This window comes from Panthera leo, chromosome B1 (assembly GCF_018350215.1).
Source record: "Panthera leo isolate Ple1 chromosome B1, P.leo_Ple1_pat1.1, whole genome shotgun sequence".
Lineage (NCBI taxonomy): Eukaryota > Metazoa > Chordata > Mammalia > Carnivora > Felidae > Panthera > Panthera leo.
In genome coordinates, this window is record NC_056682.1 from 46,119,532 (window position 1) to 46,147,492 (window position 27,961).

The 27,961-nt window shown below is 39.5% G+C and overlaps 1 long non-coding RNA gene across 4 annotated transcripts; it reads left to right on the top strand.

Annotated features, from left to right (window-relative positions):
• Window positions 1-249: 249 nt before the first annotated feature.
• Window positions 250-27,961, top strand: LOC122216910. Of its 4 annotated transcripts, XR_006201184.1 has the most exons (6): window positions 250-587; window positions 6,000-6,213; window positions 9,656-9,883; window positions 13,554-13,705; window positions 18,625-18,747; window positions 27,175-27,961. It is a non-coding gene; the product is annotated as an uncharacterized LOC122216910 (long non-coding RNA). The 4 variants fall into 4 exon arrangements; XR_006201183.1 differs by lacking the exon at window positions 13,554-13,705; XR_006201185.1 differs by lacking the exon at window positions 9,656-9,883.

Consider the following 27,961-nt stretch of genomic DNA (forward strand, 5'->3'; position numbering starts at 1 on the left):
GAGTTAATCCAAAGGGGGATCATTTAAGTGGGCCCAATCTAATCTCATGGGACTTTGTTTTAATTAATTAATTAATTTATTTTTCAAGAGAGAGAGAGACAGAGGGTGAGCAGGGGAGAGGCAGAGAGGGAGAGAGACACAGAAACTGAAGCAGGTTCCAGGCTTTGAGCTGTCAGCACAGAGCCTGACCCATGAACTGTGAGATCATAATCTGAGCCAAAGTCGACCTATGAACTGTGAGATCATGACCTGAGTTGAGGTCGGACACTTTGCCAACTGAGCCACCCAGGCACCCCTGTCATGGGACTTTTAAAAGCAGTGAGTTTTCTCTAGCTAGGAGCAGAAGGAGAAATCAGAGACTTTCAAAGTGTGAGAAGGACTTAGTGTAATGTTGCTAAATTGTAGATAGTAGGAACCAAACAAGAAGGAATGTCAGGGGGTCAGGACGGAGGCCTCTGGGAGCAAAGAACAGCCTTGCCTAACAGTCTGAAAGGAAACCAAGGCACCAGACCTATAGCCACAAGCACCTGGATTCCGGAAACAACCGGAATGATGTTGGAAAAAAATTCTTTCTCAACAGTCTGCAGGTAAAAGCTCAGTCTGACTTTGATTTTGACCTTCCAAGAGTTCAGCCAAATCAGCCTGGGCTTCTGACATACAGAACTGTGAGCTAATAAAGGGGCATTGCTTTAAGATATTCAGTTTGTGGTAATTTGTTACACAGCAATAGAAAACTAATACACCTCCATTCTTCCTAAGTGGTCCTCTGGCATTATTTCTTTTTAAGAGGAAACCAGTTACTGCATGAAATTAATGGTTGGTTAAAGTAGACTCTTAAAATACAGCTTTTCTGGGTTTACATACACCTATAAACAGCATTCTTCTATGAAGTAATTTATGACAAGGCTGAATAGTTTAATGAGCCGTAACATTTATAGTCATGTTAAATAAAGATAATCAAATATGCATTAAATATAAGAATCCTATAGTGTTCTAAAACAAATTCCTGGCCTCACTCATGTCAAGCCCATATTTTGTGCAAGATATTATAAAACGTAAGAAAAATATTATAATTTTCTACCTCTCTGACAGTCATGTTTATTCTAAAAAAAAAGGGAGACAGGGAGAGAACAAGACTGGTGGGGAGGGGTATATTATATTCCTTTACCTCTTTTTTTCTTTTTTAGTTTGAGATAGAGAGAGAGAGCACAAGCAGGGGAGAGGGGAAGAGAGAATCTTAATCATACTCTGTTCCTAGCAGGGCCGGATCCCAGGACCTGGGTTGACCTGAGCAACAATGAAGAGTCCGACGCTCAACCCCTTGAGCCACCCAGGAGCCCCTACGTCTGTTTGTTGTTGTTTTTTTTTTTTAAATCTTACTCTGGTCACTATGTATTTTTGATGAAAATAATTTTACTGTAATGTCAGAGGGGTCCTTAACTTTCAGCTCCTGCTGGAAATGTGTTGGTGAATAAATGAGACAAGGAAAAAAGGAGGAGAGTTTGTGCTGACTGAAAGGTTGCCAGTTTCATGAGCAGCCAGGAGTCAAGTTTGGACCAATCAGAGCTGGTCCCAGCCTCTTCATGGTAGAGCATAGCCATCACACCATTAGAATTAAACTTTCAAACCCTTCTCTTAAAGCATCTGAGTCATGCAGAAAAAAATTAAATCAATGATACACTCTGAATAAATGAAACTTAAGTCAAGACCCGTATTATTATTTTACACTTAATCCCCAATGGAGGAACATTTATTTCCTTTTTTTTTTTTTTTTTTTTTTTTTTTGGTGTCACTTAGCCAGGAGACCCTTAAACACAGCTTGCTACCAACCATAATTTACGCTCCGTTTCTGAGCGGCACCTAATAACTGCTAATTAAGTCTTTTGTAGTCTGACTCTGAGCTAATTAGGGTTAATTGAGCCTGCTTGTGCATTAGCTATTCTAGCTCTTGTCCTGATAATCAGGATTTTGGAGCACAGTGAATATTTAGTGAGTCTGTTAGCTTAGACTTCTTCCCACTGGGCATTGTGTTACAGGCCTTTGTCATATGTTAATGGGCAACAGTCAGGCCACTCTCTGCTTGATTTGCACCTTGCTTTATTGTGTGTGTGTGTGTGTGTGTGTGTGTGTAAACAGCCAAGGAATATGATAGAAGAATGAGTCCCAAAAGAATGGACAAAGCAACAAGGTTGGTGTCATGTTATTTCAGCTTTGATTTTTAATCATTAAAGAGGTTCACTAAGGGATATTTTCTCTCAGTGAATGAGAATGGGGCTCCTGAAGTTCTGTTTGTGATCTATAAATAAGATGTTTTTAGTCCTCTTTCCTCGTCCTATTCATTAGTTCGATGGCTGCATCTTTGAACTGATTTTGAACTGTGGTGTATCAGGGAGCAGGATATTTATTATTATTGTCATCATTATTACTATTTTAAGCATGATCACTTACTTCATATTAACAGCCTCTATGAGAGCATCTCCATTTCAGACCACTGACAATGAAGTCTGTCTTTGAAACTGTAAAACAAAAATGATCATTTAGCTTGGAATCTGATTTGACTGTTCAACTATCTTTACCACAAAACCAATTCTACATAAAAACAAATTGTGAAACATGTCTTCTCTTTAGTTTTCATGGTCACACTTCCCAAGTTGAATGACAAAAACTCAAAAGATGATTTTTAACATCAGTTACAGCTTTTCTAATCTCACCAAGATGACTAGTTATTCAACAATTTCTTTATGTATGTTATCTGAGGAGCCAGGATTTAAAGCAAATAATCTGGCCATGGCAAAGATTAAAACAGTATTTCTTTAATGACCCTCTTGACAGGGAGATAGAGAGAGGTCATTTCCGAACCAAGAAGTCCATCTGATTTTTCCTTCCTATCTAATAGACACTTAACAAGAGTGTGTGCAATAAAAGAGTGACTTAGTGGATGAATTAGTGAATGAATGTGTATGAATAACACAGTAATTGGTACTATTACCTTCCGTCTCTGTTTACATGTGCAATCTAGATTTTTATGTTACGCAACTCTTTACACTTTATACTTTTGTTAGGTTGGCAGGTGAAAAAGATCATTAATTTCAAGCTCTCCCTTTACAGATGATGAAAATACAGATTATAGAGGTCAAGTGATAGACTCAAGTTCACTCATAATTAAATACTGGCAACGCTGAAATCCAAACTGGGGGGTAAAGTCGATGGATTTCATTGTGAACGGAAATTCTGAGCACGTTATTGTCTTTGTCTGGTCATTGGCTGCAACCTCCTTTACCCTCAGGAATAAGACCAAGCCAGGTACAAAGACCTGAATTCCAAGCCTCTGTCTCTACACTAATGCCCAGAGAGTATCCTCTGGCAGCAACCCATTTAACACAGGCTATTGATGAATATTTATTTTATTTTATGAAATTTATACAATGTGGTCCAAATAAGTCCATGTAAATGGAGAGATTCACTACAAAGCTTTTAATTTACAATAGAAAGCTCTCTCTAAAAACATATCCAAATTATAGAACGAATTAGTCATGTACCTATAGATGTGCCAAGGGGTGCATGAGTGACTCAGTCAGTTAAGCGTCCAACTCTTGGTTTCAATTCAGGTAATGATCTTGGGATTTTGTGAGTTCAAGCCCCACGCTGGGCTCTGCACTGGTAGCATGGAGCCTGCTTGGGATTCTGTCTCCCTCTTTCTCTGCTCCTCCCCAATTCACGCAGTCTCTGTCTCTCTCAAAATAAATAAATAAACAAACTTAAAAAGAGTTAGAGGCTCTTGGGTGGTCTAGTCAGTTAAGCCTCTGAATTCAGCTCAGGTCATGATCTCATGGCTGGTGAGTTCGAGTCCCGTGTCGGGCTCTGTGCTGACAGCTCAGAGCCTGGAGCCTGCTTTGGATTCTGTGTCTCCCTCTCTCTCTGCCCTTTCCCTGCTTGTGCGCTGTCTTCTCTCTCTCTCTTTCTCTCTCAAAAAATAAATAAACATTAAAAAAATTTTAATAAAACAATTATAGAGATGTGCCCATACATATAAAGGCTCAAATAAAGTTATACGTAAATAGGAGTATATAACTTCATAAGCAGAAACTACACATAGGTTTGGTTTCTTTTTAATTGAATCCAAAATTAATCCACAAAATGATTGCTTAATACATTACCACTGAGCTCCCCAAAACCTTGTGTCATGGCTTTAAACCTATGTTTCTTTTACACACATGGAAAAAAGTACTGCCAACAATCGGTGCTGCATTGAAATAATATCCAATTACTTAGTAGGTAGGGGAAATCATGGAATCTATAATTGTGGCCTAAAAAAAAACTGCAATTTAAAGCCTGCATGCTGCTGTTAAGGTTTTTGATCATACTAATCATGTTGATGTCAGGGTTTATTTCATAATAGGGATTTTATGATTCAGGAAAACAACCGTGATGGTTGAGAATAAGTTAAATGGATTTTTGTCCCAAATATTGTTCCAGAGAGTGATGTGAACATGTACTGCCGTGCTTCCCAGGGATTCCTCCATTTATTTTCCTCATAGCTCCTTGCATTCTACTGTGCTCAATATTACAGGAAATTCTTGATTTTTCTAGTGTGATTGTAAGTACAGGCAATTCTTGGGGGGAAAGGGCCATGAAGAGTGCTGATGATTAGAATTAATCCAATTGTTCAAGATTCTCGACTAGTTCTTATTTTTATCTACATTGAATCATTGTTGTGATTGTATCTGGAATTTAATTACTAGAACTGACTTTAATGTACGGAGGTGATGACACAGAGACATCAATGCCATTTAAAGAAGCTTTATAACTCATAGTTCCCAAGAGAAGGGAATATGCCACACCATGCAGGTCTATGTGGGGAAACAGAGTTTGGTCAGGAGTCAGAAAAAGCGAAGGAGAAACTGTTTTCCAGAGCTCTGTTGTGGTTTCTAGGGAAAGAACGGGGGAGATCGGATGAGCAAGCTTGAACACGTTCAGGATTGGACAGTTTAATTTCAGCAGGCTCTGAGCTATAGGGTGGTCTCTGATTATGCAGCACCTGACTTTGGGGTGATCAAGGGCAGGAGAAACATTGATTCCTTGAGAGTTACATAAAGGAGGTATTAAGGAGTGGGCTTTGGATTAATTGGTTTACATAGGAAAACTATGCTCCCAGGAGAGTCGCTTTCTGTCTTGGAATTAACCAGCCCTGGGGAGGGGCAGTCTCTCCCAGCCTGCAAGGCACCAAGATGTCCAAGCATCATAAAATATAGAAAATTAAAAAAAAAAAACATGATTAATACAACTACTCCTGAATCTCTCTCTCTCTCTCTCTCTCTCTCTCTCTCTCTCTCTCTCTTTCTTCATCTTCGCCTGTTCAGCTTCAAAAGGAAAGATTGGTCAAGGAAGGAACCAGAGTGCAATGACAAATCAGAGGTTTTATTGGGTGTCATACATCATACTAAGACAACTCTTTTCACACTTGACTATGTTGTGAATGTGTTCCTCAAGAATTACATTAAAATATTAAGAAATTGGTTCCGTGTGTAATGCTACCATTTGCTAGTATATAAACCTGTTGTGGGTTTATATGCAAACCACTACTTAATGTATCTTCTATATAATCTTCTTTCTCTTCAGAAACAAAGCTTCTCTCTCTCTCTCTCTCTTTCTTTTTCTCTCTTACACACACACACACACACACACACACACACACACACACACACACAACAAGGAAGAAAAATTTGGAAATCCTAGATGTAAATAAGCCTTAGATTTTATAACTGAAGATAAGCATGAATTAACTCTAGAACATTTTGCTGGGTCCTTGGACCCAGCATTTGAGGGACTGAATTCAAATCTTTACATTTCATTATCTAAACATCTATTTTATTTTTCCTTTCCAGCTTTTCCCTTTTCTTTCTCTCTTCTTACCTACCTCTTCTCTCTCTTTCCTCTTTTATTTCCTGTTATCTTTTTTTAACAAAAATTAAAAAAATGATTGTGCTCACATCATACAGTACGCTGGCTGAGTACTACTGATACGAGGATGAGAAGAAATATCAATATCCTCAAAGGATCCAAGAATTGGCAGGAAAATACTGCTGAAATATAACTGTTTTCTGGACATGCTAGGAGCTCTCCAAAGGAGAAAAGGCATGTGAAGGAGGAAGCATGGAGTAGGGAGCTTCTCAGAGGAAGAAACTCAAAACGAGAAAGGACAGCACTTGAAAGGTACAAAAAAGGAAGCGACACCCCGGGGACAGTAAGGATATGTGCTCAAGGGTGAAGGGGAATCTGGCGTCCTTAGGGGACTGAAAGTAGTTAAAACTGACTGAAGCTTGTGGGACATGGAAAACATAAGCAAGAAATAAGGCAAGGGCCAGATCATATCACATTGTAGACTTTAGATTCCATCCCCTCCATTCACAAATATTAATTGAGAGCCTATTCTCAGACACCATTTGAAACACTGGCAATATGGCAGTCAACAAGACATCCAGAGTCCTTTTACGTTTCAGTGTAAATGCATCAACAAACACATGTATATAGTTGTGTCAGATGGTGGTACCTGTAAGAGGAAGGCCTGAGAGGGGGATGCTGTTTTAAATGGGATGATCAACCAGGGCCCCTGGGTGGCTCAGTTGGTTGAGCGTCCAACTCTTGATTTCAGCTCAGGCCATAAACCCAGGGTTGTGGGATGGAGCCCCAGGCCGGGTTCCATGCTCAGTGTGGATTCTCACTCCTTCTCTCTCTGCCCCTCACCCCCTAAAAAAATAAAAATAAATAGGATGATCAAGAAAGCTCCCCAAAGCATGAGTCATTTAAACAAGAGTTTATTGGGGCACCTGGGTGGCTCAGTTTGTTGACTGTCCCACTTTGGCTCAGTGGGACACTTTTGTGGGCTCACTTTTGGCTCCTAATCTCACATTTCATGAGTTTGAGCCCCGCATCAGGCTTGCTGCTGTCAGCCTGTCAGCACAGAGTCTGCTTCAGATCCTATGTCCTCCTGTCTTTCTCTGCCCCTTCCCCAATCACACTCTCAAAAAATATATAAAACATCTAAAATTATTTGTACTGTTTATAATTAATTAATTAATTAATTAATAATAAAATAAAACAAAACAAAATAAAATAAACAAGGGTTTATAGAGCTCCGAAGAAGTAGCATTTGACAGACCTGAGGAAGGAAGTGGAAAAGCCATGAGAATGCTCTAGGCAGAGGCAGGGATGAGTTTGGGATATTTGAGACAACTAGGAAAGACCACAAGGCATGAGCTGTATGAGTGAGGAAGGAGCTGGGTCATGGGAGGAAGGTTCGAGAAGTGGGCAGGGTCCCCTTCTGCAATTGTACAGTGAGAGGGGAAATTGAATTTCATTCTGTGATGGGAAACTTTTGAGAGTTATGTCAAGTCCATAACATGGTTTATGTTCTACAAAGATGACTTTGGTATTTTGTGTCTTAATTGGATGGTGGCTTCGCAAATATATATATTCACCCAAACTCATCAAAACATATACCATACCTGTGTTTCATCCTCTGTAAATTATGCTTCAAGAAATATTTTTAACAGAAAACTTTTCCCGCTGTATGAAGATCCATGTATATCCAGGCAGTGTAAATAGAAGCTGCACAGCCAGATTTTTTCTTAGCCATCAACTCAGAGTCACTGAAAACTGGAAAGAGACAGAATCAGATTTGTACCTTTGAAGAATAACTTGGACAATAGAGTATAGAATGGATTGGAGAGCCCAAGAACAGGAAATCTGATTAAGAATCCAGTATTGTAGGGGCGCCTGGGTGGCTCAGTCGGTTAAGCGGCCAACTTCGGCTCAGGTCATGATCTCGCGGTCCGTGAGTTCGAGCCCCGCATTGGGTTCTGTGCTGACAGCTCAGAGCCTGGAGCCTGTTTCCGATTCTGTGTCTCCCTCTTTCTGACCCTCCCCTGTTCATGCTCTGTCTCTCCCTGTCTCAAAAATAAATTTAAAAAACGTTAAAAAAAAAAAAGAATCCACTATTGTAGAAGCACAGGTAGCAAATAAGGGCATGGTTAGCACAGACAGAGAAAAGAAAGAATAAAGTACTCAGGAGACAGGATTGCCATGATTTAGTCATTAGATAAAGGAGTTAAGATTGAGGAGAGTCTGAGATGAATGATTCTCAGGTCTCTGGCTTTGGAGATTGGAGAGGATGTGGTACATCTATTGAGACAGAACTTATAAAAAGAGGAAATTATTTGCAATATGTTTAATTTGGGATGTTTAGGTAACACACTAGTGGCAATGACCAGTATGTAGCTGTAGATAGAAGTCTAAGAGCTGACAGTGGGAAAGTCTGTGAATAAAAATTTGTGAGTTGTTAATAAATGCATATTGGTTAAAACCTTAAGTATGTATATGGATGCCCTGAGAAAGTGTTAAATCATGGTGCACAGTCTTCAAAGTCAAGACAATTCCTTATTATGAAAAAATAATCCAATGCTCCATACCACATGTCATTTAAACAAGTTTTCATTAAGTACGTATTACGTGCTTGGTGGTAAGTAAGGCAGTATGGTTGATTAAAAAAAAAAATCTGTAATTTACGTGGAAGTTTTCTCTTCACGGGAGACAAATGCACAAAATGGTTACCAGAATTATCGTACCCTTAAAAATCTATCAAGTCTTAGCCCCATCTTATGAAGAATTACTATCTATGGAATGCCAAGTATTTGCCTAGAACTGAGTGATTTTCACATAAACTGTTATCACTTCATGATAGGTTGCATTCTAAGGTGTCCCCAAGATTTCCTGTCGGTGATGTACATGCTGTGCATAATCCTGGGCCTGAATATGATAGATTTCACTCCCACGATAAGGTTATGTTGGATGGCACAGTTAGCCTCAACATAGGTGGGCGTGATCTAAACACAGGAACCAATTAAAAGCACAGACGTTTCTCTGACTGGTAGCAAAAGAGGAAATCAGGGAAATGTGTTCCTTCTGGCCTGGACAAACGCAAACATCCATCTCGCGAACTGCCCGTGGGAACCACACGGTGAGGTACTACAGGCGGCTTCTAGCTGCTGAAAGCAGTTCCTAACCAAAAGCTGGCAAGAAAATGAGGACCCCCTATGCTACAACTGTAAGGAAATGAATTCTGCCCACAGCTTGGAAGAAGATCGTAAGTGCCAGATGAAAACCACAGTCCTCGCCAACACCTTGGTTTCAGTCCCGTGAAACCCTGAGCAGAGTTTCCAACCATTCTGTGTCTGGATTTTTTTTTTTATGTTTATTTATTTATTTTTGAGAGAGAGAGAGAGAGAGAGAGAGCGAGAGAGAGCAGGGGAAAGGAAGAGAAAGAGAGAGACAGAATCCTAAACAGGCTCTGTGCAGGGCTTGAACTCATGAGCTTGTGAGACTATGACCTGAGCTGAAAGTAAGAGTCTATGCATAACTGACTGAGCCACCCAGGAGCCCCAGGATTCTTGATCTGCAGACACTGCGAGATAATAAACAGGTATTAAATTGGTGGCAATTTGTTATGCAGCAGTAGAAAACTAGTACACACTTAATACCCAATAAGTCTCCTCGCAGAGGCTGAGGCCACACTCGCTGTCTCCCACTGCTGCTAAGTGGGGCAGCACAGATTGTAACCCAGGTGTGCTGACTCCAACCCCCTGCTTCCCTCCCTCAGCTCATCCGGAGAAACACGGAGTCAGCGGGTGGTGCTGTGGGCGGAACTGAAGCATCCGCACCTTAAGCCCTTTGTTTCTCCTCTGAGCTGCGCCACCTCTGCTGTGGCCACAACACAGAGCCAGCAGTCTGTCCAGCGTCCAACCGTCTGCCTGGTTCCAGGGAGAGCAGTGAACACCTTTCTCGTGTACCAATTAATCTCTGATCACTAAGACTGCTGAACAGAGAGGTAGGAAGGGTGACATAAACTCTTGTTTTTAGGTTCGGAGCTGAGACCCCTGATTTATTTCACCTTGTTGATGGAACAGTAGCTAATGGTTTCGGTTCAGTACCCACTGGACTAGATTCAGGGAAGGCCGTGTAGGTGGAATCCCAGGAGAACACAGTTGGGGGGTGAGCCAGTGCACCTCTGGTTAGGCTGGAATTCAACTGCCCCCAGGCTCAGGAGGCTCTGGGGGGCCCGGGAAATATTTACTGTGGTCTTCTTACAAGGTGTCAATGTCTTCATGACTATTTGTGTGTGAAAAGGTGTGTATTTTAGTTCTTCCTTTAGCCAGATAAACCCAATAAATATTCTCTTTGTGTCAATATAATAGTAAAGATGCTTGGTCCTTAGATTCCTTATCTTTAGCATGAATATAGTAACACCTCATGGAAATATTGTAAAGATCAAGTGTGATAATATACACAAAAGTGCGCTACAAGGTGCTATCCATACTTATGATGCTACTAGATTAGGCTGGATGTAGTTGTCTATAAAAAGCAATCATAATAATAATAATAATAATAATAACTGTTTGAAGCTTTCAGCATGTAGAAATTACTAGAGATGAACGGTCAGGAGCTGAATATATTTTCTCCTCTCACACCCTATGTCTCTGTCTCTGTCTCTCTGTCTCCCTGTCTCTCTCTCTCTACCTCTGTGTCTGTCTCCCTGTCTCTGACTCTGTCTCTGTCTGTCTCTGCTCGCCATCTTTCTCTTTCATGGGTGTATATTACTATGAAATGAGATGATCCATTCTAACATCTCCAATCCATTTTTACAAACCTTGAAAAGTGCTCAGTGTCCATGCTAGGGGTGCCCGGTGACCCTGGATCTCATGCTCCAGCCAGCCTCGTAGAGACAAGGTGCTATTACTCACCCTGAGTCTGTGCTTCTGTGAAAGTCAAGTTGCTCTGCCTGCGATCGATGGGGCCATCCTGGAACCAGCTCTACCAGAACCCTATACGAGCCCAGAGAAAACTGCCCCATGAGATTCTGAAATTGGTAGGGAAAATAAATGGAATTTTTCAGCTCCTAAAAGGGAATTACCCTCACTGGTGAGTGAGAAAGAAGAAAAATTACGGAGAGAGTGTTAGAGAGTTACTTAAAACACATTTTTATGCACTGGGCAACAGCAAGAAATTTGTCAGTAGTGGGCAGCGTTATGGTTTGCCAGAGCTATAAAAAGGTTATGCAAACAGTAACCCAAAAAGAATAGAAACACATTAGAATTTATAGGCCTAAATTGCTCACTATGTAAATGAAGCTTTCAAATATATATGGTTTATGGAAATTAATGTCATATTTATTACTCAGCTCTGAGATTAAAATTGGAACCACACTGATTAGGTAACATTACAAATCAATTCCCATAGAGAGAAATAATAATAATACATCAAAGTACAAATGCTCTGATTAAACAAGTTGATATATAAGAAGAAGAAAGATGTGTGCTTTTCCTGACTGCTGTTTCTGAATGCCAGTCAGTTTCCTCTTTATTCTTCCCAAAACAACGAGCTGAAAGTAAACAGACAAGCTGGTTATGACACTTCCCATTTCAGCAAATGCACAGGGAGAAAAAAAGAGCGAGGAAGATCCAGGCTCCTTCCCTGCAAGTTGAATATCAGATCTTGTATGTGCAACTTACCTGGCTGAATGTGGAGATCCTGCAAGTGTTACCATCAGCGTAGCATTTAGCCCAAGAGAAGGCAGGAAAGCAAACAATGTATCGCTGGCCCACCCTTTTTTCCAAGCGTCTCCATTCCCCCTAAATCTTTCAGGCAGGGGGGCAGGTGATAAAGCAGAGGGGATACTATTCCAGGATTGAAGCGCTCATTACTCAATTTGGTCCGATGGGCTAATGATCTATGGAAACTGTTGGGATCCATGATGTCCAAGAACGTTGCAACATTTCATTCCCAAGCGAGGAGAAAAGGTTTTACCAAAAGAGGACAGAATGAAAGTAAATTTAAATCCCAGTGCATCTCAGGGTCCCGTGTGAGGAAGGAGACATTTCTAGAAAGGTGCTTTCAAAGACCTCCTTGGGAGGACTCTGGAGCACAAAGAAGACCTGCTAGAAGTACCACGTGACTGAATGGTTTGGGCCCACGTGTCCTTTTTTTTTTTTAATTTTTTTTAAGTTTTATTCATTTTTCAGAGACAGAGAGAGGCAAAGCGTGAGTGGGGGAGGGTCAGAGAAAGAGGGAGACAGAATCCGAAGCAGGCTCCAGGCTCTGAGCGGTCCGCACAGAGCCCGACGTGGGGCTTGAACCCACTAACGCGGAGGTCGTGACCTGTGCTGAAGTCAGACCCTTAACCAACTGAGCCACCCATGCTCCCCCTCCAGGTCTCCTTTTGTGGAGAGGTAGAGTGTCCCTGTAAGGGAAAGGGCCAACAGATAAATGAAGGAAAATTGAAAACAGACAAAAAAAAAAAAATATATATATATGTATATTTAAATTTCTTTAAATGTTTTTGTTAATTTTGAGACAAAGAGACAGAGCACAGAGGGACGAGGGGCAGAGAGAGGGAGACACAGAATCTGAAGCAGGTTCCAGGCTCCAAGCTGTCAGCACAGAGCTCCATGTGAGGCTCAAACCCAGCAACCGTGAGATCATGACCTGAGCCAAAGTTGGATGCTCAAACGACTGAGCCACGCAGGCGCCCCATAAATACATGCTTTTTAGTTGACAAAGTGAGTCCCTTTACCATGTTGCTTCTGCCCAGATCCATCCCAGATGTCTCATTTATGAAGCAAATCAAGATTGCTCACAGGTTAGCTGATGGGGAAGGTTTTTCCATTTAATGTAGCCTCAGTATTTTATAGCAGTACTATTTTTTCCCTTTGGTTCTTCTTTCACGAAAGTAAATATAATGACTGTATTCATCCTTAGTGTTGGGATGTCTTAGGTCTCATGGAAAATTCCCGCTTCATGCCAATTACACCTCCAGGCATTGGGTGATATGCCAGAGTTGGGCCCTTCAGGCTTGACTTTAACATCTGCAGTCTCAGGTACACTCAGAACTGAAAAAAGACATGCTAGGACTCGCTCATTGGCATTTCCCTGTATTGATAAATAATATCTAATAGCTTCGGCACTTCACCATTTCATCTGGAGACTCTACCAAGTACAATAAGCATGTTTATTGAACTAGACTTGTCAGTCTTTGAATTCACTGTTGTGTTAATGCTTTCATGGTCTGGACATCATCCTGGGTCCCGATGCCCAGATGCTTCCATTTTTAAAATGGATGTTCCAGGAATTATGTGCAGGGTCCTGTGCCAGGTGCTTTAGTAGATGCCAAGGTGAAGGAGGTGAGAGCCCCGTCTTGAGAGGCTATCATCCAGTAGTGGAGACACGACAGATAAATAATGACCTTGTTTTATTATTAATTTTAGTGTCACAAAAGAGATACAGGCCCTGATGGGCTCAGTCACCACTCAGTCTTGTGTAACTCCTCACTCAGGTTCCAAATCAATTTACTGAGTCAATTCACATCCTGGTATCTGTTATGTGATAATGGTTTCTCCTTACATGTTTACTTTTTTTTTCCTGGACTAACTTTCCGTTCTGCTCGTTTGGTACCAGCCATAAATGAATCTTGGTTTCTGGTTTTGTTATTTCTTTTCCTGCAGCTAGTGGTCTCTGAGAATAGGGAAAGGCTTCCTGAAGAAACCCATGGCATCTGGCCCTTGAAATCTGTGGGGTTAGGCTATTGGACACAAAAGCCAAGAGGTAGGCTGCCTCTACTTCTTGGCCCAGCCACACCTCCCTGGAGACAACAAGAGTGAGTTCCCTCGTTTCTATACGTCATCCTATTTAGATCAGCTAAAATAGTAATAATACTAAATAATACCTGCTAGCTTCAGAACATCACCATTTCATCTGGAAACTACCGAGTAAGATAAGCATGCTTACTGCCCAGATTGAACGTGGTCATGTAGAAATCAGTGTGGCAAGAAGGCCACAAGGGAAAAGACGGCCTTTCGTGCAGAAGAAACATCATGAACCAAGACAGAAAAGGGGGAAGCATATGTGTTAAGTTGTTTTGCAGATCGGCTGGAGCATAAAGGACACAAAAGAGACACAAGGGAGAGAAAACTTTAGCAGTTATGTTAGGATTAACCTGGAAGGTTTCAAGTACGTGGGATATGAGGACTTAATTTTATTGGCAATGGGAAAATAGGAAAGGAAGATTTTTGAACGGGAGATCACAAGATTAGAGCTAACCTTAGGAAGTGTAAGTTGGTGGCCATGTATGGAATGTTTTAGAGTAGAAGAGAAGGAAGGGAGGAAGGAAGGAAGGAAGGGAGGAAGGGAAGAAGGGGGGAAGAGAGGAAGGGATGAAGGAAATTAGGAAGTAGTTATAACAGTTCCTGAAGCACTGTGCTGATCTAAAGACCATGGGTGTAGAAAAGAGGGGACTCACTATTGTTGCCTTTGGGGAGGCATGGATGGGCCAAGAAGCAGAGGTAGCCTACATCGTGGCTGTTGTTTCCAATAGCCTAACCCCACATAATACCTTATAGAGTTTGTGGGAAGCAAATGGGAGGGGGAAGTAGGGAGAGAAATATTTCTACAGACTATAAGAAGTGTTCCCCTGGACTGTAGGGAGAAAGAGGTCTGTGGCTCACGGAGTTGCAGGAGCAGATTCCCGAAAAAGCCTAGCAGCACAGACAAGCACTTAGGCACAGAGTACCCAACCTTGTAAGATTCTTCCCTTCCAGGCAGGAGGAAGAAGAACCTAAAGATACCATGCAAATGGGAGAGATATATCTCATCACCACAGATATCTAATAAATAGGGGCTCCTGGATGCCCTGGAATGGCATACGGCCTGACCTCCAGGTACAGGAAAATGAGGAACCCCAGATGTGCTGACCTTGAACCTCTCACCGACATAGCAGGAATAGGACTCAAGAGAGAAATTACATTGATTCAGAGATAGTTAAAAATGCCCATTTCTTGGGGCACCTGGGTGGCTCAGTCGGGTAAGTGTCTGACTTCAGCTCTGATCATGATCTTGCAGTTTGTGAGTTGGAGCCCCGCATCGGGCTGTGTGATGTCAGCACAGAGCCCACTTCAGATCCTCTGTGCCCCATCCCCCTCTCTCTGCCCCCCCCCACTCTCTCTTTCTTTCTCTCTATCTCAAAAATAAATAAGCATTTTTTAAAAAGTGTTCCATTTCTTATTCACCCGGATTTGTATACTAGAATTCACATACTCTAAACACCTTACATATTTTTGTATTCTGGGCATATAGCACAGCATGTCCTAAGCAGTCTATACCCAATAAATAGAGGAACATAAATGTAAGTGGATGAGGTTCAAGATAAATCCAATTTACAAACATATTTGCTCCATAGTACACAATAATAGAAATGTCTGTACATATATTTACTACTGATAATTGCCTACTTTTTTCTCCAAATATCTGATTTCTTTGTTTTTAAAATCAAATTACCAGACCACATACAAGTAAAATAAAATTCTTTTGCTCATCTGAAAGTTCCCGATTTTTTAGACTTTCATTTTATTTTTTTTAACTCAAGGTAAGCCTAATATAGTTCACAGATTTTAAATCCCAAGAGACAGCAATTGTTCTATTTAGTTACGACATTAACTGTGAGGAAAATGGAACTATTCTGCAGAAAAATTTAATTATGGCTTTAACAGCAATGAATGTTTAGGTTTTTGTTTTTGTTTTTTTTTGTAAATAAGGTACTCACTTCCTTTCCTTGCCACAGTTCACATTTTTTTAATTAATGGTTTGCATCGATGTCCATCAGAACTGAGCGTATTTCCTGACAGAATCTTCCCCCAGATTTGTGTTTGTTTATTGACCCAACAATGTCATACAACAGCCAACCTACGTATTCATTCCTATGCCCTGCAAATATCTAGTAAGTCTCAAATAGGGGTGCAGCCCAAGAATGTCCTCTCTCATATTGGCTGCCATTTACATGTGGGACCAGGCATTTTTCCATGGAAAGAGAGCCTCTGCTACCATGAGTAAAACCTCTGTATAGTCAATGCTGAACAAGAAAACTAGGACCATCATATGAAGTCTTATTTTCTTCCCCAAATTCCAGTTTGGCTATATATTGGATTAAGGTTCTCCTTGTCTTATAATAGAAAAAATTGCCTAAAGACCTGGCACGTTTTTACGCCAATAATTTTTACCCATGTTTCTATGGCACTAAGTTTTCAAAGTGTTTGTTTGGGGTCCTTTACCTCGTATTTGTCTTGATCCCTACAGGTGAACAGACATGTAGAAAAGCTGAGAGATATAAAGCGACATATTCAAGGTCACGTAGGTGGCTTAAGGCACAACAAAAATGAGCACATAATCCTTTATACCACTTCAGTCACTGATTGCTCTGCCAAGGCTTCTAAGAGGCCATTATGTGCTAGGTGTATTCTAAGCCCTTTAAATAAAACCATAAAGAGGTATAGCCTTTGTCATTAACAGAGTCATGGTACTTTATAAACAATTGGTCAGGAACGGGGACAATTGTAAAACAACATAATGAATACAGTTTTCCAGGCTGATTTTACTTTTTGTCACAAAGCATAAGAATTAGAATTTAATCCAGCTATTCTACCTTTTTTTGTTTTCATTGTTTTTCCTGTTACACTCATATTTTTACAGACACAGTGCACCAGGAATGTGCATAGCTATGGATTCTTAGCAAGGGGCGATTTGGTCACAAGAGACAAAAATTGTTTCAAATTGGCTTAAGTGTAAGCCAGTTATAAGGACACAGAAATCACAGGATCCCAAAGCAGAAAACACAGACAGGCCCCAATATGGAAAGAGGACTGGACTTTGGAAGACTCTGGAAGCTGTCAAGGATGAAGGAAGTTTCTCTCCCTGTCTCCTTATCTCCCTGATTTTATCAAATCACTTGCAGGGGCATTTTTGTCCATGCATTTGTTCTGTTTTTCTATGTGAAAGACAAAATGCACTGGACAACTAAGGTGATTTTATTCAGGATATTGTCATAGAAAAAACACTCATTAATGAGGAACATCTTAAGGAAAGTGGAGAAAACTTGGGATTTTATAAAACAAAAGAGTCATTGAGGAAAGCCAGAGGTAGATCTTATCTAAGAAAGGCAAGGTAGGGTTCTTTTTTTTTTCAATGTTTATTTATTTAATTTTGAGAGAGACAGAGAGAGCAGGGGAGGGGTAAAGAGAAAGGGAGACAGTGAATCCCAAGCACGCTCTGACACAGGGCTCGAACCTACAAACCGTGAGATCATGTCCTAAGCTGAAATCAAGAATCAGACAACCAACTGAGCCATCCAGGCAACTCCAAGGTAGGGTTCTTTATAATGAACTGTTTATCCTATTCCAAAAGGATCACAATAGGTTAGGGGGACATCTCCACTGCTTTCTAGGACTTCTCTTTTCTGTGAAGCTTGGTTTGCTTACCAGCATACATGACCCAACAATGGCCATTGTGGACCCAGAGTCTACCTGATCTCCTGTCTCCAAAGATAACCACGAACCAAGTGCTGATTAATTTTTCAAGAGGAAGAGAATTAGGAAAAAACCTCAAGGGTCAGCTATTTACCTCAAATGCAATAATCTCACAAAAGCTGAGGTCAGTGAATCATGTTATGAAGACCCATCTCTTCTGTTGTATTGGTGGGGAAGGAGAAGGATGGAGTTTTCCAGGAAGAAATTATAAGCAAGAAAACACATCAATAAATATCAGTTACCTAGATGATCGTGGTGTGGCCTCTTGGAATGCCAATATTACTAGGTACTTGGGGGGGGGAGTTATTTACGTATTAAAATAGATGGGATCTGATCAAGATTCTGTAAATATACCTAGCTTCATTTCTACTGAAAATTTCTAGAAATGACCAAAAATATATAAAAGAAAAACAAATTCTACCAGCATTTAAAGTCAAGAAAGTGTGCCAATAGCAACTTTGAGGACTTCTAGAAGAAAAGAGTAGATGGCTTTGGATCAATTCATTAAGAAACAAAGTTCATTGGTATTTAGAAAAAGTCTTCATCATAGGAATGTAGGATAATTTGACATTAGGCGATCTAATGATACATCTCACCACATAAACTTATAAAAGAGAAAAACAATAGAAGATATGTATATGTATATGTATATACATATATATATTTTTAATTCAACTCTCATTCTCTGTAAACATTCAAAACAAGCTAGGCATAAAAGGATTCAACCATGTGGCTATTGGCTGGCTCAGTGGGTTAAGCAGCTGACTTTGATTTGGGCTCAGGTCATGATCTCATGGTTGTGGTATTAAGCCCATGTAGAGCTTCATGCTGGGAATGGAGCCTGCTTGGGGTTCTCTCTCTCCCTCTGCCCCTCTCCCCTGCTTGCACTCTCTCTCTCTTTCTCAAAAAAAAAAAAAAAAAGATTCAATCCTAATTTATTTAAAAGAATTTTCCAGAAACCTATATACAGCCTCATCTTTATTATTAAAAACAGAAAAATTCCCATTGTAACAAACTAACAAATTTCCTCAGGTTTTCTTCATTTGTCCAAAACTCCTTGACCTCTATTTCAGCCCCTAATGAATAAGTAACAGGAGCTGAAAGATTTGGTTCAGTCCAACTTTATTTAAAATATACGAAGTCCCACTAATGTAAACAGTTTCTCTAGGTACAACTATATATTCTCTGTGATAATTACTCGACATTTTCATTTCTTCCCCAGCCCCCTGGCTCTACAGTTGGCATCTGTGGTATGGGGAGAACCTTCATAACTGTGTGACATTGGACAAAAGGGGAACCTCTGGCTTCCCATGGGCACCTGGGTGTGCACCATCTGCTAGCTGAGGTATGTACATTCTTCTAGTGCCTTTATTTAACCTCTGTGGCTCATAGAAATGTGGCTTCTCTCTCCTTGGCTCTGTGTGGGCCTTATGGCCTCTCCATGCTTCAGCAGTATTCCTGCAGGTCTCTCTGCTATAGCTTCTGTCTGTAGGTCTTTGTCTTAACCTCCTTTGGATTCTGGATGAGGCCACCCATCACTCACCAAGTCATCCCACCGAGCAAGCCCTATGGAAAGCCTTCTGGACAGATTGGACCTTGAATAACCCCAAAGAATTCCTTGTTCACTTTCTCTCTGCCTGGCCCAAGCTGCTCTTCACTATTATACCCATTGTTGGTATAAACCCAGACTACAGAGCAGTAGAAAAAAAAATTGATGTCAGCAAGATCACAGGATATGTGTTTCCAGTGTCCTTCCTCTAGCAGAAATATTAATTTGAGTAACTATCCACACTTGAAAAGGAGAGTAATATGAGCACCTTACTTCAATGCAAACCCTGAACCAGACCCACTCCTGTGAATGTCAGCACCAGGCCAGCCCCTGTGGTCTGAGGACCTGTGGATCTAGCTTCCAGGTATGCCTCAGTGCCAAGGGCTCCCACAGTTCCAGGCCTTAAATCAGCACCCAAAGCTCCAGGCTCCAAGCTCAACATAGTGCCAGACCAGCTCCAGTGGACCCAGGCCCCCATTCTCCCCCAGAACCTGGCCAGACTCATGGGCCCAATCTCCAAAATGGCACCTGTAGCCCCAGCTTCCAAACTGGTCCTTGTTATCCCAGGCTCCCAGCCTGCCCCAGTGCCAAAGCCAGCTCCCACAGACCCAGTCTCCATTCTGGATAACAGAGATGTAGGATCCTAGTTCACCCTAACACCAGGATTCCTCCAAGCTCCAGGTCAGCACTCATAATCTTAGGTTCCAGTCCAGTACCAATAGACCCAAGATCCAGAACCATCCCCACAGTCCAAGCCTGTGTGAACACCAGGTCAGCCCTCACAGACCCAGATGCCAGGTTGGCTCCCACAGACCCAGGCTACCAGTCTGCTTTAGCATCAGGCTTATGTAACTTTACAAATACTATTAAATACACACCCCCACACACCCCCACACACACACATTATGGTAGTCCAAAAGAAACAGAGAAAGAGAAATCTTATTTGTAAATAACAGAAAACTTTCTCTGGAGGGAGGGAAATGAACATTCAGATCCATGAAGCCCAAGGAGCCCAAATAGATTAAATATAAAGAGATCTTTACAGAGACACATTATAAAGCCTCAGAAGTCAAAGACAGAGAATTTTAAAAGAAGCAAGAGAAAAATAGTATCATATACAGGGTAATCCCCATAAAACTATCAATGAATTTCCCAACAGAAGCTTTGCAGGACAGGAGAAAGTAGGATGGTATATTCAAAGGGCTGCAAGCGGGGGAAAAAAACTACCAACCAAGAATACTATACCATTTAAAGTTGTCCTTCAAAAATGGAGGAGAGATAAATATTCTCTTAGACAAACAAAACCTGCAGGAGTTTATTACCACTAACAACTGCCTTATAAGAAATGCTTCTCAGAGTTCTTCAAGTGCTACCAATGTGAAAATGCTACCAATGCTACCAATGTGAAAACACATGGAAGTATAAAATTCACTATAAAAGTAAGAATGTAGTAAAATTCAGAATATTTTATATACCACCAGAATGTCCTGGTGGTATATAAATCACTTTTAACTCTGTCATAAAAGTTAAAAGGAAAAAGCATAAAAAATAACTATAACTATAATAATTTGCTAATGGTGACACCATATATATACAAGATATAAACGGTGACATCAATAACATGAAATGTGAGAAGAGGAGAAGCTCAACGGTAGAGATTTTGCATGTAGTCAAAGTTAAGTTGTTATCAGATTAAAATTAACTTTTATAATAAGATGTTTTAAGTGCATCTGATGGTAACCACAAATATAAAGACACCTGTAGTAGATACAAAAAATGAAGGAATCTAATCATATCACAACAAATAAATCATCAAATCACAAAAGAAGAAAAGAGGAAAGAAACACAGGAACTACAAAGTAGTCTGAAAACAATTTTTTAAATGGCAAGAGTAAATCCTCATATATCAATATTTTCTTTAAATGTAAATGGATTACATTTTCTTATTTTTTCTTTTTTTTAATGTTTATTTATTATTGAGAGACAGAGCATGAGCATGGGCAGGGACGAGGAGGCAGAGAGAAAGGAGGAGACACAGAATCCAAAACAGGCTCCAGGCTCTGAGCTGTCAGCACAGAGCCCGATGTGGGGCTCGAATCCACAAACCACGAGATCATGACCTGAGCCGAAGTTGGATGCTTAACCAACAGAACTACCCAGGCACCCCAACATTTTCTACAAAATACATAGATTGGCTGCATGCAGGCTGAAAGTGAAGGGATAGAAAAACATATCTCATGTAAATGGTAAACAAAGAGAGTAAGGGAAGGTGTGCTTATATCACACAAAATAGAAACTGTCACAAGAGACCAAAAAATGTAGCTATGTAATTAATCACAAAGCGGTCAATTCATTCAGAGGATGTAATAATTGTAAATATATGTGCACCTACTGTATACAGTACCTATATAAAGTACACAGTATATGTAGTGCAAAGTACATAAAGCAAATACAATCAGAACTGAAGAGAGAAATAGAAGCAATAGAGTAAGAGTAGGGGACTTCAATACCCAACTTTCAACAATGGAATCATCATCCAGAAATAAAATCAGTGAGGAAAGAGCAGAATTGGACCTAACAGACATATGTGAAATATTCCATCCTACAGCAATAGAATACACATTCTTTTCAAATGCACATGGGACATTCTCCATAGTAGATCACATGTTAGACCACAAAACAACTCTTAACAATTTTATGATTGAAATCATATCAAGTATTTTTTCTGACCACAATGGTATGAAACTAGAAATCAATAACAGGAGGAAAGTTGGAAAATTTACAAATATATTTACAAATTTACAAATACTAATCAACACACTCCTGAACAACCAATAGGTAAAAGAAGAAATCAAGGAAAATTTAAAAATCTTGAAACAAATGAAAGTGAAACACAACATATGTACCAAAACCTATGGGATGCAGCAAAAGCAGTTTCAAGAAGGAAATTCATAGCAATAAATGCCTATGTTAATTAAATGAAGGATTCCAGATAACTCAAGAAATTAGGGGGGAAAAAAGAACAAACTAAACCTAATGTTAGCAGAAGGAAGGAAATAAAGATCAGAACAGAAATAAGTGAAATGGAGACTAGAAAAATAGAAAAAAATCAGTGAAAATGAGTTGGCTTTCTGAAAAGATAATCAAAATGGACAATTCTTTAGCTAGCTTAACTAAGAAAAAAGAAGTTTCAAATAAATCAAATTATAAGTGAAAGAAGAAACATTATAGATGACAACAAAAAAATAAATAAATAAAAGGATCATAAGAGATTACTCTGAACATTTGCCATGCCAACAAATTCAATAACAGAGCAAAGATTGCAAGTTCCTAGAGACATACAACTTAGCAATGCACAATCAAGAAAACTACAAAATCTGAACAGATGAATAACCAACCAGTGAGGAGAATGAATCAGTAATCAAAGCTCTCCCAATATAAAAAAGCCAAGACTTCATGGCTTCACTGGTGAACTCTACCAAACTCTTAAAGAAAAATTAATGCCAATCCTTCTCAAACACTTACAAAAATTGGAGATGAAGGAACACTCCCAAACTCATTTTACAAGGCCAGGATTACTCTGATACCAAAGACAGACACCAAGAACACTACAAGGAAAAACATATATAGGCCAATATCTCTGATGAACATGGATGAAAAAATTCTCAACAAAATATCAACAAGCCAAATTCAACAGCATATTAAAAGAATCACATATAATGGTCAGATGGGATTTATCCCTGGGATGTAAGAATGGTTCTACATGTACAAATCAAGAAATGTGATAAATGACATCAATATGGTAACAGACAAAGAACATAATAATGATCATCTCAATAAATGCAGAAAAAGCATTTGACAAAATTCAACATCCTTTCATAATAAAAACTCTCAACAAACTGGGTATAGAGAGAACAAACCTCAAAGTAATAAGGCCATACATGACAAGCCCACAGCTCTCAATATATTCAACAATGAAAACCTGAAATCTTTTTTTCTCAGGTCAGGAATAAGACAAGCATGACCACTCTCACCACTTTCATTCAAAATAGAAGTCCTGGACCTAGAAATTAGGCAAAAACAAACAAACAAACAAACAAACAAAAACAGAAATTTCTTCTATTTGCAGATAACATGATATTATATTTTAAAAGCCCTAGAGTCCACAAAAAACTCATAAAACTCATAAAGAAAATCAGTAAATAGCAGCATACAAAGTCAACATATAAAAACCAGTTGTATTGCTATGTAATAATAATACACTACTCCAAAAGAAATTAAGAAAAAAATCCTATTTACAATAGCATCAAAAATAAAATTAAATGCATAACAATAAATGTAACCAGGAAGTGAAAAATCCATATACTGAAAACTATAAAACACTGATGAAAGAAATTGAAGAAGATACAAATAAATGAAAGGATATCCCATGTTCATAGATCAGAAGAATTAATATTATTAAAATGTCCACTCTACCTAAAGTGATCTACTTATTCAATGCAGCTATCAAAATTACAATGGCATTTTTCACACAATTAAAAAACATCCTAAAATTCATATGAAACCACCAAAGACTACAAGTAACCAAAGCAATCATAAGCAAAAAGAACAAAGTAGGAGACCTCACAATACCTGATTTTAAAATATACTACAAAACTATAGTAACCAAAGTAGCATGGTACTGGCATAAAATCAGACATGTAAATCAATGGAACGGAATAGTGATCCCAGAAATAAATCACACATTTATGTTTAATTGATCTTTGGCAAAGGTGCCAAGAACATACAATAGAGAAAGGGCAGCCTCTTCAATAAGTTGTGATGGGAAAACTGGTTTTCCACATGTAGAAGAATAAAATTGGACACTTATCTCACTCCATATATAAAAATCAAATTAAGATGGATTAAAGCCTTAAATATAAGACCTTGAAACTGTAATACTGTTAAAAGAAAACAGGGAAAAATCTTCTTGACATTGATTTGGGCAATGATATTTTGGATATGACTCCAAAAGCACAGGTGGCAAAAGCAAAAATAGACAAAACAGTATCAATCTGAAAAGTTTCTGCACAGCATAGAAAATAATCAACAGAGTGAAGATACAATCCATGAAATGGGAGAAAATATTTGTAAACCATCTATCTGATAAGAGGTTAATATCCAAAATATATAAAAAAACTCAAATAACTCAATAATAAGAGAACATATACTTAATTACAAAATTAGCAAAGGATGGAAATAGACATTTTTCACAAGAAGACATACAAACAGGGGCTCCTGGGTGGCTCAGTCAGTTAAGCAACTTCAGCTCAGGTCATGATCTTGTGGTTTGTGAGTTTGAGCCCTGCATTGGGCTCTGTGCTGACAGCTCAGAGCCTGGAGCCTGCTTTGGATTTTGTGTCTCCCTCTCTCTCTGTTCCTTTCCCCCTCATGCTCTGTCTCTCTGTGTCTCTCAAAAATAAACATTATTTTTTTTTTAAAAAAAAGAAGATATATGACCAAGAGATATATGAAAAGATGCTCAACATCACAAATCATCAGGGAAATTGAAATCAAAACCATAATAGGATATCACTCAGTGCCTGTTAGAATGGCTATTATGAGTAGACTAGAGATAACAAATATTGGTGAGGATATGGAAAAAAAGGACCCCTTGTGTACTCTTGGTGGGAATGTAAATTGGTATTTACATTGGTGTTTTGTAAATTGGGAATGTAAATTGGGAGTGTAAATTGGTAAAACATGGTATTTACATAGTGGCTACTATAGAAAACAGTATGGAGGGTCTTGAAAAAACTAAAACTAAAGCTATATATGAGCCAACCATCCCAATTCTATGTATATATCCCAAGGAAATGATATCAGAATCTTGAAGGGATATCTACATTCCCATATTCAGCATTACTCACAGTAGCCAAGATAAGGAAACAACCCAAGTGTCTGTCAATGGTTGAATGCATTAAGATGTGACATCTACCTATATGCAATGGAATATTAATCAGCCATGACAAAGAAGGAAATTCTGCCATTTGTAACAACATGAATGCATCTAGAAGACATTATAAGTGAAATAAACCAGACAGAGAAAGGCAAACGCTGTATTATCTCACTTGTGGAATCTAAAAAAAAAAAAAAGTCAAACTCATAGAAGCACAAAGTGGAAGAGTGGTGGGAGGAGGAAGAGATATTAATCAGAGGATACAAAGTTACAGGCATGTAGGATGAATAATTCTAGACATCTAACATAAGTGTGACGATTATAGTTACCAATCCTGTTTTGAACAATGGGAATATGCTAGAAGAGTAGATTTCTCGTGCTTAATCATCAAAAAACATGGTAATTATGTAAAGAGATATGTTAATTAACTTGATTATAGCAATCATTTCAATATATAGATCTAATCATCATGTTGTACACCTTAAATATATATAATTTACATTTAAAATATATAAATAGAAAAAAGAATTATTCAAAGGTTGTTGTGCTTAGACAACAATGGTAACAAATGGATGGAAGGAAGGAAGGAAGGAAGGAAGGAAGGAAGGAAGGACGGAAGGGTGTTTCCATTCATTAGGAGAGAGGCCAAGGAAGGAAAGGACTCCTAATGGTGGAATTCACTTCCCTTATTCTGTCTCCAGGCCAGTGTTTAACTCCAGATACTATAGCTTCTCCCAGGTCAATTCAATGTCAAGAGGTACTCAAGTAAATCTTCCTTTTCCCTGACAAATCCCTTACTCCATTTTTGCCTGATAGCACATAATACAGGGTGTCTCCCAAGAAGTAGGCCACCCTTGCTAAAGCACCAATCACAGCTTGCTACTATCACCCAACCAAGAAGTCATAGTCAGGGCCTGGCTTGCAGGAAAGAAAGCCTGGAATGAAAGGAAATGTGGGCAAGTGTCCCATGGGGAAAGGTTAAAACATAGAACTTCAACAACAACTTGATTGAGCAGATACATGCCAGGGAGAGAACTCAGGGAGGCTGTAAGAGGGAAAAGTAGGTCAGTGAGATCCTTGACAAGGATGATAGAATTCACGGTCTTACCAGCTGAATTTTGTACTGACTTTGTTGACAGAAGACCAGTGTGTTCCCGGAGGCATTAGCTAAGGGGATCCCTTCAGAACCTCTTATTAGGGAAACATATGTGCTGTATAAAGTGCAGACAACTGAGCGGGGGGGTGGGGGAGATTGGCTACCCCACATGAAAGTCATGAAGAGCTCCCTGCTAGCTTCTTGTCACAAAGTTAGGTTTATTGACTATTCTAGTCTTTGTTTCCTGTGACTTATCTTTGTAGGGTCTTAGAAGCACACACACTCCTCCCCAGTGGAGTGGATTTATTAAGAGTCATATACCAGCTCTCAGAAGTGTCTTCGGGCTAATCAATATGCTGAGAGGCTCTATAAAACAGGCGATAGCCATCATAGCATGTCCAATTTGTCTGTGTTTTCACTTTTACATCTGTTAAAGGTCAGGGACTATATTTATCACAACCAAATATACGTGGGTATTGAAAAGATATCATTGTCAGCATATTGTTTTGAAATGGGATGGGGTGTGACAAGGCTTCCTTCTGGTTTCTGAAAAGTTCAAATTAAATTAAAGCACATTACACGTTTATATGCTCCTTTCCATCAAAAGATTCCAAAGTACTTAAACAACTTTAATTAAGTTGCTCCAGCATCTCTCAGGAGCAAATCAATATTTTTCATACTCCTTGTTACAGGCTAGGGAAATAAAGCCCAGCACTGCCCCCCACCCCTAGCTCAGATTGAACATTTTTTCTTTGAAACGTGGAAAATTCCTCTTGAATATATTTAATTACAAATGAGTAAAACTTTCCTCTTAATGTACTTTACCTTTTTTTTCCTCTGTTAGAGATGAGAAGGAAAAAAAAAAAAGTAAGCAAGCCCCACATAAGAATTTGAGAAAAATACGATTTGGGGGAGGCCTGGATATTGAAAGCAAAAACAGAATATATTTTTCATCTCTCAGTCAATATGGGAGACTATCTGATTTTTTTCAGCCTATGAACAAAAGAAATATAGCCATACTGTCAGACCCCAAAAAGATTAAGAAAATAATAAAATCTAGATTCACAAAAGCAACAGAACCAACTCTTCACCTCAAAAATGTCACCAGAGAGAGTCAGAAAGTGTCCCTCTGTAAACCTGTGGAAGAAAGGGATCTGGGTGCTGACTTTTACTTCTGTTCTCTTTGTAGGATAATTGGGTTTCCTGTGTCTTTTGAGTGAGGATTGACCTTCTCTGCTCTCAAAATGTCTAATTGTCCATCGGGGAGAGTCTAGGCTCCAGCAGCAAGCAATAGATGTTGAGCTGTCCTCGGTATGACAGGAGGGCAGGAAAAGGCTGCTCTGCCCACTCAGAGGTGGCACCACCGGGACTCGGGAAAAAAAAATAATCTAGGAGGAAAAAAGCAAGTTTACTCACACTTCTCTACCTGGGGGCTACTGTTTGTAGGAAACAAATTGCTATAATAATAGCTACACTTCTGCCACCTTCCTAGGTTCACCTTGGAGACGGATTTAAGCTCCTGAGATGGAGGTTTTTTGCTGTTAAAGTGAAAGCTTGAGTGCCTGCAACTGTCCCTTAATGGCTTTTGGAGATAGAGGCCTTCTGCATCTCCTGCGTCGGAAAGCTCTGAATCACAGGAGCACCTCAGCTGAGCTGTATCTAGACTTGTATTTAAATAGCGGCTTCACTGCACAGCACAAGCTCTAATTCTCTGTTCATAGCATGAAGCAAAGGGAAATGGCAGCCATTGGACATGACAAATCGACGTTCTAGGCTTATACCCATTTGGTAATCTGTTCTGAGACATTTTATCCTAATATCCTCTAAGGTAGTTTTGGTAGATTGTGGTGATCAGGAGGACATTTAGAGTCTCTCTCTGTGTTTTCACACACACACTGCCAGGGAGAAATACCTTCCCAGAAAGAAGATTGGTTTTTGATCTACAATACACAAATATAATAAAAGAAGTTGACAGA